We start from the raw sequence: 11,842 nt of genomic DNA, 5'->3' as shown, positions 1-11,842 counted from the left end.
TGTGTTTTTCCGATTTTTATAACCATTAACTAACCTTACGGATGTGAATTATACAGGGATCTAGTTTTCACTGTGTAATAATCGGTGCGCTGTGCTAGGAAATGGGCCTCGTCTTGACGATGTCTACTTAATTCCTATCAGCACCACTCACCTTGGTAAGTACTTTCTTAAACATCTTCCCGGCCTGTTCTCCGATCATGCTTCTCTCCTCCTTACTCTCTCTAACAGAGTCCCTATTAATAAGCGGGTCTTTCGCTTTGATAATTATTGGCTTGATTACATTGGGTGTCATTTTGCAGTTAGGGAAGCTTGGAATTTTTTGCCTCATTCCAATCCGATGCATGCTTTTACTCATTTAATTTCTCGCACTAAATCTAACCTTTTACATTGGAAAAGTCATAGGCTTAATTCCATTGATTCTAGTATTAGTAAGGTTGAGTCTGAAATCTTGGAGGCTGAGGCATTGGATATTATGAATGGTAATGATTGTGTTTCTACTAACCATCTCAATTCTCTCTATAACAAACTTGCTGCTCTTAATCATCATGGGCTCAATGAGCCAAGCACATGTGGGTCCTTTGTGGTGATCCAAACATTGGCTTTTTCCATAATCTTCTTCGTTCTCGTAATCATCATAATGCAATTTTACATTATTATTGATGCTAGTGGGAGTGTTTTCATCGATCATAAGGATATTGAGAATGTTTTCTCGTAATACTTTTTACTAATTTGTGGTCCCGAGCCTTCAGACAAGTCTAGTTTTAGACATTTCTCAGCCACGCTATATGACTTACATGCTATCTCTCGCGGTCGATGGTGAGTTCCCCGACTATGGAGATAACTAAAAAAGGAAGTGTTTAATGCTCTTCGTCTCTCCCTTCTGGTAAGAGTCCCGAGCCTGATGGTTTTAATTCGAATTTTTACTGCTTCTTCTGGAATGAAATTGGTGATGCTCTTTATGATGCTGTGAATTACTTTTTCACTAATTCAGTTATTCCTAATTCTTGGGGCCGAACCTTCATCACTTTTATTCCCAAAAAGCCCAACTCTAAATTTGTTTTGGATTATCGGCCTATATCCTTATGTAACGTCTATCATAAAATTATCTCAAAAATTCTTGTTAATCGTCTTAAGAATGTGTTACCCAAGATCATTGGTCGTGAGCAATGTGGCTTTGTTTCTAATCACAATCCCTCGATAACATAATTGCCTTCACGGAAGTGGCTCATTCTTTGGATCGAGGTCTAATTACCCTCCTAGGGATGTTGGTTAAGCTAGACATTGAAAAAGCGTGTGATCACGCTAAGTTTGGAATGAAATTCTTGCCACCCTTGAGCGGATGAACTTCCCTAGTCAGTGGAACTCTTGGATTCGAGCCTGTATATTCTATTTCTCTTTCTTTGCTTATCAACAAACAACCCTCTCCTTGGATTAAATCCTGCTAGAGGCCTTCGGTAGGGGACCCTTTGTCCTCCCTATCTTTTTATCATTAGTAGCTCAAAACTTAAGCTCGCTTCTATTAAACTTTGCTATGAGACAAGACATGATTCGGGGTTTCCATTCGCTCTTAGCAACAATTTCAATCATCTAATGTATCGTCGTATGATTTTGATTCTTGTTACTCATGCAACTAGAAATCGCTCGGTATATTAATTTGTGCTTTTTCTATCTATGAGCGACTCAGCTGGTCAAAAAGCTAATAAATCTAAGTCTAAAGTGTATTTTTCCTTCTAGATTTAACTTCTGAACTTAAAAGGAGCATTTGTAACATTCTTGGTTTTAAGACTATATCATTTCCTTTTACTTACCTTGGCATCTCCATAACACCTAAAAGATTACATGTCCCTCAGTTTGCTAAGATGCTTGATAAAGTTGAGAAAATCCTCTCCTTCTGGAATCATTCTAAAATCTCGAAGGCTGGTAAAGCAATTCTGATTAACTTTGTGTTGATGTCTACACCAATGTACTACTTGTCGGTCTATCCACGTCACGACATGGCTTTTAGATAACATTATTAAAAGCGACTAGGGTCGTTCTTCTGGTCTAAGGGTGACAATAGAAAAGCCATGTGCTCGGTCAGCTGGATAGATATTACACTTAGCCATACTGAAGGGGGTCTCTCGATCCGGAACTTACAAGCTGCTAAAACTTCCTTAATGGCCAAGAATGTTCTCAGATTTCTTAATCGTCCATAGTGCCATTTGGGTTGATGCCCTTCTTCACAAATGTAGCAATGTTAATTTTTGGACAGACTCCATCCCAGCCAATTGTTCATGGTTTTTTAGAAGTCTGTGGTATAATGCTAATCATATCAAACCTCAACTTTGGCTTTATCATTTTAATCCCAATCTCACTAATCTTCTATCTCATCCTTGGTATTTTGAAATTCCTTTGGCATTTAAACCCACTTTCCTGAACATGAATATTAATTTAGATCTGTTGAGGTGTTCAGATTTTATTCTTGACAATAATCGTTGGAATTTCAGCTTACTACATGATGTGTTTGGTGAATATCTTAACTCTGAATATCTTATATCTGATAGACTTCGCAGCTGTAGTGCCCATTGCTGGGTTTGGTATCCTAAATCTCAGAAACACAAATTAACTTCTACTATTTATGCTCATTTCAATAGACCTGCAAGATCCCTTGACCCTCGGGATGGTTAGGTTAAAATCTCGCAACTCAAAATTGCTCCTAGACCCAAACATTTCCTTTGGTTGCTCTTTCATAATGGTATTAAAACATCTGATTACCTTTACAGATTAAATCTTGGTCCTCCTACCTTCTACAAGTTTTGTAACCTTGATTTTGAAACAACTGAACATCTTTTCAATACATGTACCAAAGTTCATGCTCTCTAGTGTTTGGTTTGCAATCATATTGGTAAGAACATTCAATTTCGAGACGGCTTCTCGTCTGGCAGCTGGCTCTGTCCGACTAATTCTGAGTATGATATGTATGGTCAATCAATCATTGCCACTGTCTGTTGGTTATTGTGGAAGGCCAGATGCAACCTTGTATTTAGTAATGAAGCTCCTGATTTTCAACATATTCCTATTAAAGCCATCCATCATGTCAGGGAGTATTCTCATGCTTTTCCTTCTCAATTCGGTAAAAAGCTTATCTTGAATAATTTTGATGCCACTGATTCTCCATTTTTGTTTGTTCGTTCTGTGAGCTCCAGCGATGCTGTGATGTTCGGAGCAGGCTTCTGCATTACAAATTTCAATTCCCAGTTCGTTTGTGCTGGATGTTGTCTTAAGCAAGCTGATTCGGTCCTTAAAGCTAAGGCATTAGCACTTGTTGCGGCGTTGGGGAGCATGTTTGCATATGATATCCATGTCAATACAATCTTCATCGCTAGCTCTGATCTGTATAACATCATTATGGATGGGCAATCTAATCTGGTGTGGCGGCTCAACCCGTTGATTAACAGCATTTTTTATTACCTTATCAAGCTTGGCCAGTCATCCATTCACATCATTCCTGAATCTTAGTTAGCTGCTGCTTATAGCCTTGCCCTCCTTGGTGTCAAGTCTCATGATATTACCCTTTTTCATCAAGGCAGGGACCTTGCTTACTGGCTTATGAAGCAATTCATTAGATTTGGGATCAACTTATCATTATTTCCAGCTTTTTGTGTTTGTTTGTTGTTTCAGTGTTGTGTTTTTCCTCTGTTTTACGCTTTTGTTTTTACCCCAGGGGCTTGGTTTGTATTTGAACTTATTGTATTCTCTTTTTATTTAATAAAAATAGCTCAAGGAGCTCTCTTTCCTCAAATATATATATATATATATATATATATATATATATATATATATATATATATATATATATATATATATATATATATATATATATATATACTACCGGGAATCTGGTGGTAATGTGATCAAATTGCCATGTTTGGTTACTGTAGTAGTGGTAATGTTGATGGTAATGTGAGATTATCAATAGTGAAATATTACCAAATAAGGTGGTAATGTGATTATAACCAAAATAGATTTCCATCCAGATTACCAAGTTAATGGTAATGTGTAATGTTTTTTTTTCCCCGATTATGCCCCACTAATTTAATCTAATTCCTTATAACACTAATTATCAAAACCCTAGTTTTTATTTTTCACTTGTTATTTATGATATTATAATTTAATTATTTATTTACCTAAATACTTTAAATTAAGTTTTTCAAATTTTTATATGTAGGGGTATTTTGGTAAATACAAAAGTATTTTAAAAAATTGTGAAAAAATAATTTTTGATATTATAATTTAATTATTTATTTATCTAAATACTTTAAATTAAAATTTTCAAAATTTTATATATAGGGGTATTTTGGTAAATACAAAGGACTTTAAAAATTTTGTAAAAAAATAATTTTTAATATTATAATTTAATTATTTATTTATCTAAATATTTTAAATTCTATTTTTCAAAATTTTATATGTAAGTGTATTTTAGTAAATTTGACATATTACTGAGGTGATTACTATGACTAACCAAACATGGTAATGAAAGATTACTAGTAATATAAATTCTCAACCAAACATGGTAATTTCACATTACCACTATATTCCCGGGCATATAATATTCTCGATCACATTACTACGATAATCTTATTGCTATGGTAATATATCATTACTGTGAACCAAACATCCCCTTAGTGCTTGTCACTATTAGAAAGTTTTTTAGATGTTTGATTAATAAATAAAATCGGAAATTACAAGACTATTATATATTTATATGCATGAAAATATTGATGAAAAGCTACCTCAGCATCACAAAGAAGGGAGAGTCCTCGGTCTAAAAGTTCATTATCTTAATTAACTAATATTTTTTTTTAATTAAGATGGACAAGTGCACATCAATTAATGTTGTGAGAGGGAGTTGATCTCTCATTCTCTCATTTAACAAGAAAAAATTACCATCCTTTTGAGTGTGAAGGTGATTAAAATATATAGTTCACTAAGTCTTAATTTTAACTATTTGATATATTGTCTTGACATTTAATATATAATCTATATGTTTATAAACTCAAATTCTTATTTATTATATCGTTTGTCTATTTTTTCGATATATACTTGAGGGTCTCATCTAGCTTCTTTCTTCTTTATAAGATTATTGTTGTTTTTTTTTATTAGCCACATATCAAGGGTGTGTGCGGATTTTCTAAATATTCCACATAGTCACCCTGCGTGACAAGGCATTTGAACCCTAGGCTCGCCCGTGCATAGAGGACTCAGGTGCTAATAATTTTAAATAACCCTGGTCTTGCCTAAGACCCAGTACCAATAAGTTAAGGCATCGTTGGTGTGATTAGTGATAATTTAATAATTTGTGAGTGTATATATATATATGGCTTTTGGCATAAAAAGATGTTAGGTATGTGGAGCCACGATTACGTGACACCCTTGTGGCGTGGATCCATTTTTGGGAGAATAAGAGTATTTATGTAATTTCTCTCTGCCGAGTAGTACTCTTGATTTCTTCTATATGTATGAGCGAGTTCTTTGTAAGATTTATATTTTTTTCCCGATATTAAAAAGAAAACTCTAGTGCGGGAGTAAACATATGCAATTTTTGCTGAACCACATCTTCTTGTGGTTTATTTTTGTTTTGTGTTTTTCTCTCTCAATCATAGGTGGGAATCTGTTCAATTCCAAACAAAAGAATCTACTATTGGTCAACCATTTTAATTTGGTGATTCAACCTATTCATTTAAATTTCATAAAAGTGATCAAATAGGTTGGTTTAGGATTGTATATCATGATCAATACTAAAGAGAAAAATTTTTAAAACAATATATGCATACATTAAGTTGAAAAATTAATTGGTTGTTGTATATATTTGCTCGATCTAATCGTTCCAATCCCTCGAACTCTTATTTAATCGTGTGTAGGAGAGCATGTCCGGACTCTTAAATTCTTGTGTGTAAGGGAGTGTTTTATACACGGTAGGGAAACTCATAGAGCTTGCCAAGACCCGGAGAAAAGAATGAGAGAGTATCATGTCTACATATTTGCTTGATCTAAGCATTCCAATCTCGAACTCTTATTTAACTGTGTGTGTAGGGAGAGCATGTCCGGACTCTTAAATTCTTGTGTGTGAGGGAGTGTTTTATACGACTGAGCAAACTCATAGAGCTTGTCAAGACCCCGGAGAAAAGAATGAGAGAGTATCATGTCTACATACATACATACATACATACATACATATTGTAATGTCCAGTTGACTCTTTGACCAAGTTGACTTGGACTTTTCTGATGTTTTGTTGAAGGAGGTGGAGCCCACTACAGTCATTCTTCTCTTCCCCATGTCTCTGCGTTTGCTTTCCGTATCATCTGTCTGCTACCGTGCATGGGATCGAAAAATACGTGCGTCGACATCATGAAAAGACACCAGACAATATATCGAAGCACAAATATCATATTTGTTTTGTGTGGGTTCTTTCATTCCTAATAGGGGCAAGCCACTATTATTAATTACCCCAGATTAAAAAATCTTAGGAACCTCCGATTAAGGGCAAAAGTACAAGTAAAGAGACAAGAGAATTTGCAAATTATAAATTTTGTTATTTTATTATATAAATATATTGATTACATCACTTATATGTTGATATAAATGACTTTATATATATATATATATCGTTGCCCCGGCCTATGCCTTGCCACCACGTTTCACTGGCGTTGCCATTTTTGAGGGCGTATATTTCATTCTTGTCTCTTTTTAATAATAATTTTTGGTTACTTATCGTGAAATGAATAAGCCACCACCCGCCTATGCCTTTATCATCGTATATATATCTCATTGTCGCTTGAGATAAATTTAACCTATCGTCTTGAGACAAAGCACCTCAGTTGTTGCTTTAAGATTAGCGACGCTATCATCGTCTCAGATCGCGTTATATATCTCATTGTCGCCGAGATAAATTTAACCACTGTCTTGAGACAAACACCCTGGTTGTTGCTTTAAGATTAGCAGTATGCTATCATTTCTAGATTTATTTATTTGTTTATTTATTTATTTATTTAAATCTATTTCAGTCCACAGTTATTATAGAAGTTTTTTATTTATTTATTTGAGTATACATATATATTTAGGGATAGATATATATGCACCCATGTGTATGACAAGTGGGACCATTTTTTTAAACATGCACAAACATGCACGTGAAATTGCATATTTCTAAATTTTTTTTTTTATCATTCATCATTTTTAAATTAATTAATCTTCTCCTCTCTCTGTTATTTTTTTCATCTCGGGCAAAACGAACATGCTTTCTCATTCTTTTATTACTATTTATTTTATTTATTTATTTTTTTTTTGCTTTATTTTATTTTTTTTTCATGCACGTCCGCATGCATGTTTCCCATTCAATATGTATTTTGTTTTTTTTTTGTTTCGTTTTTATTATTTTGTTTTATTTTTATTTTTTTAATATGCCACTATGCATGCTTCTTTTTATATATATATATATATATATATTATTTTTTTATGGTAGCCCTACCTCTTTATGCATGTCTGCATATTTGAATGCCCATATGACATGTTTCTCAAATACTTCTCATTTTATTATTTTTTTATTTTTATTTTTTTATTTTTTTTTATTTTTGCATGATTTTCCATTTTTCCCTTACATGCTTATCATTATTTCATTCATCATTTTTATATGCCATGCATGTATGCATGCTTCATCATCATTGTTTTTTTTCCATTATATATATTTGTTGCCATGAACATGCGCATGCATATAATAACAATAATAATTTATTATTATTATTATTATTATTATTATTATTATTATTATTATTATTATATATCTTCCCATGCATGCATGTTTAGCATGCGATTTTTTTTATATGTGCATGCATGGCACGTGAATACAAACATATATATATATATATATGTTTATATAGCCCACTTTTTTTTATATATTTATTATTATTTTTTTAAAAAAAATTGATTCACGTGAGTATGCATGCTTTTCTCTTTTTTTTTTTTAATTGGAGCAAATTGACCTTCTGTATAAATTGCAATCATGGTTTTTGTGTTACTAACCATTCATAATCATGTACAATCGATGCAAATGAGAAGATACATCAAGAAACAAATTTTTTTAAAAGATGAAAAATGTCAGGATAGAAGTACATAATCAATAAAATTTATCATCCTGAAGCCTCAACTAGCTTCTCAGTTTCTTCTTCTTCTTCATGTGGTCAACCATGATAATATCCTTGTTTCTTGTGGTGGTCACAACAATATCAACCTCAGAGATGACATCTTCCAAGGTGAGTACAGAGATGCCTTCCATCAAGGCTTGGAGGGCGCAGATGGGATCAATCTCTGTGATGATCACACGGGCACCCTACCGCTTGAGGAGCAACAGCAGGCACTTTGTCAATATCACCATAACCACACACATGACAGAATCTTCATCGGGCAATCATCACCTCGGTAGCCCTCATCAGACCATCAAGAAGGGAGTACTGGTGACATCCATAGAGATTATCAAACTTGCTCTTGGTGACGGAGTCGTTGCCGTTGATCGCTGGGAAGAGGAGGGTTCCGCTGGCCTATATCTAGTACAATCTCTTCACACCAGTGGTAGTCTCCTCCGAGACACCGACCAAACGATCCCTCATCTTCCTCATGATCTCTTGGGATCCACCCTCAGCCCATCCCTGATCAGCCCTGAGCACAATTTAGAACTCCGGGCGTTGTCGAGGCGAACACGACAGACGGAATCACGGGCGATGGCGGTGGCGACGATGGTCTTGGGTAGAGAAAAGCGTTACGAGAGCACCAGGGCAGACCTCGTAGCTGAGGCGGTGAGGGTCTCGATAAGAGCAGATGCAGCCATGGTCATATAGAGGGATCCAGAGATCCAGGCGCCAACGAAAGGCTTGGGGGAGCCAAACTCCGTGCGGCAAGACATGAGTCCAGGCATCTTGACCTCAGTGAGCTCGATCTCGAGGAGACCGAAGTCGACCCGAGATCCTTAACCTTGTACCCGCGCCGGAGGAACTCTTCTCGGCAGGTGAGGGCCGTTGGAATTCGGCTCGAGATCGGATCAAGAGGGATAAGAAAAAAAGGCATAAGAGAGGAAGAAGGGGTGACGGTGACGGGTACCATCATGGTTGGCGGCGGTCAACTTCCGGCATGATCGACGGCATTATCTCAGCCGTTTGATCACGCCGGCAGCATCAACTTGAACATGGCGACAAAAAAAAAAGTGCATCAACGGCGATTAGCAGGTGGCGGCGGTCAACATCCGGCGTGATCGACGGCATTATCTGTCACGTCCCAGCCCCACAGCCGGGCCCGCGGACAGATCGGCCGCATCCAATGGGACTGGGCCCCACTGGGTGCAAGGCCTCGACTAAAAACCCGTCGAGTCAACCCCAACAAGCGGATATGAATAGAACACAAAAGCACAAATAGGATACTTTGGAAGCGAAATACTACAAGTATGGACTTTAGCGACCTCTACGAATACAAATACAACCCAACGGTTCAGCAAATTACAAATACGATCGATACAAGTCTTACACTCACAAGCGGTAATAACAAGATCATCTGATAATGCCAGACAATACGACTCTCGACACCCCCTGGACCTAAACTTGATCTTCTCCTGCGAAAAGCAGAGATACTGCGAGTGCATGAGCCACAAGGGCCCGAGTGGGATCGCGAGATAAACAACGTGTATAGCGAGATATTGCGAATAATAGCTCATGCTTCATACGAATACGGATAATACTGCAGATCTCTGGAATAATCCAAAAAAACACGAAAAACACGCAGAAATACATCTCCCGGCTAATAGTCAAATCAACGGACGAGTTTCGGATCTTCGACTATGAAGTCGGACGTAGCGAGCGTAGCAGGAATATCAGCAGTCAGTGGCCGGATCTTCGACCGCGATCGGGGGTAGCGCTACTACAGAAAACATGTGCACATGGCTAGGACTTACTCCTCCTAGCTGGGCGAGCCAGAAATGGAGATGTACTAAAAACCGTAGAAAATACGGAATACAAACAGAGGAATTACTGAATAAATAATACAAATAAGAAAATAAATAAATAAACATAAATACCACGCAAATAAATAAATAAATAAAATTATTAAACAATGCAATAATTAAATAATAATTATTGCCAGAAATACGGAATACACAGTGCGAGAGCCTACCTGGCTCCGAGCTACAGAGTTGGGTTCACCAAGTCCCGCGAACTACAGCCCGGTATGGATCTACCCAGACAGAATAATCTAATTTAGGTTACAAATCTTGGGCCGGGCCTAAATTACAACTATAGCTCAAGCTAATTCAACAAATAAAAGAGTTCAAAGCTAGCAAGACAACAGAACAATCATGCACATACTAGCAACTAAAAGTTTACAGGAGAAATAAGGAGTTAAGCCAACAAAAATCAACTATACATATACATATACTCCAGGAAGGCTATGAAATAAGCACCAGCACATCAAAATTTTCAAAACTAATAATCATCATTAACACATGTTTCATATTATATAAATCTATATTTCTAACATGCACTCACAAGCATTTATAAATAAGCTTCTTATTTAAAAGTAAAACTAAAATAAATTAAACATTAGCATGAAAAGCCAAGAAATGGATGAATTCTCAATGAAAGAGAATTTCTAAAACCTGAACTACACACACACATATATATAAGACATCAATTAAAAACCAAACTAAAACTTAAGATCTCATGATCAACAGGATTAAGAACTTAATTAAAAGGACAATGTTTAAGAGACATGCTTGCAGACATCATGTTTACATGTATCAAAAGAACACACTCTAGTTGCATGCTCATCTCACCAAATTAATTAATAAGAAAACAAATGCATCATGCCGATTTTCACTAAGGAAACATGCTGACAAACCAACATGCATGACCATATGTTTAATTTTATAAAAAATATAATCAACTAACTTAACATGGCAGCATACTCACAATGTCAAGCTTACAAACATGGAAACCTATATTCAAATAATTCAAAACATGAATGCTAATTTACATGACCAGACTTACAAGATGCATACTCAAATATTATAATTAAATTATAGGCATCCCTTGGTAGATACAAGCTTGCAAAATCAAGAGAGATAAATAAAATCTTAACAAAATAAGGCTGCAGATTCCAAACCTCTCTATGTTGCAACATGCACACATAGAATTTAAGCTTAAAATTACAAAAGCATGCTACTCATAATTATTCAAAATGACCAAAAACACTCAATGACATGAAAAACATGCTCAAATAACTTCTCAGAATTCTAAAGAAAATAACAAGCTTACCTCTAAGCTTGTTGGTGACAAGTTCCACTCAAAAACCAAGCATAAAGAGAAAAGAAAATGACACCAAAATTCGGCCAAGGTTGAGTTGTTTCAAGGATAAGAGAGTTTGGAGAGCAAGAAGATTGGTTGCACAGCTAAACCTATAAAAGCAACCCATAAACTCAATTAAAAGCCTCCACTAATCAAAAACAGGAAAAACCAATAATCCACCATCAGGCAAGATCCGGAAATTAAGGCAATGAAACAAACAGTGGGGCCCACTCACTAAACACCTAGTCAAACCAGTCAAAGATAGATAAAAAAAAACAAACATTACATTATCTCAGCCATTCGATCACGCCGGCGGCATCAACTATGGACACGGCGGGCAATGGCAAAATTTTTTTTATATACGCATGTATGCATGAATATGGGGAGAGAGAGATCCGCACCTTCTCCTTCGTCTTTGTTTCTTTCTGAATTATCAATTCACTCTCCCTTTCTTCTTCATCTGTTCTTCCTTTTTAAAACC

General features: G+C 35.9%; 1 long non-coding RNA gene and 1 pseudogene across 1 annotated transcript; both read right to left on the bottom strand.

The window, feature by feature from the left end:
• Nucleotides 1-8,177: 8,177 nt before the first annotated feature.
• Nucleotides 8,178-9,133, bottom strand: LOC120279131 (annotated as a pseudogene).
• A 473-nt stretch (nt 9,134-9,606) lies between these two features.
• LOC120279469 lies at nt 9,607-11,631 on the bottom strand. Its single transcript, XR_005541918.1, has 3 exons — nt 11,332-11,631; nt 10,193-10,252; nt 9,607-9,635 (listed from the first exon to the last, which is right to left on the bottom strand). It is a non-coding gene; the product is annotated as an uncharacterized LOC120279469 (long non-coding RNA).
• Nucleotides 11,632-11,842: the final 211 nt, after the last annotated feature.

The sequence above is a fragment of the Dioscorea cayenensis genome, chromosome 16 (assembly GCF_009730915.1).
Source record: "Dioscorea cayenensis subsp. rotundata cultivar TDr96_F1 chromosome 16, TDr96_F1_v2_PseudoChromosome.rev07_lg8_w22 25.fasta, whole genome shotgun sequence".
NCBI classification, from domain to species: Eukaryota; Viridiplantae; Streptophyta; class Magnoliopsida; order Dioscoreales; family Dioscoreaceae; genus Dioscorea; species Dioscorea cayenensis.
Note: the sequence above shows the minus strand (reverse complement) of the source record. Positions and strands in the feature narration are given on the sequence as shown.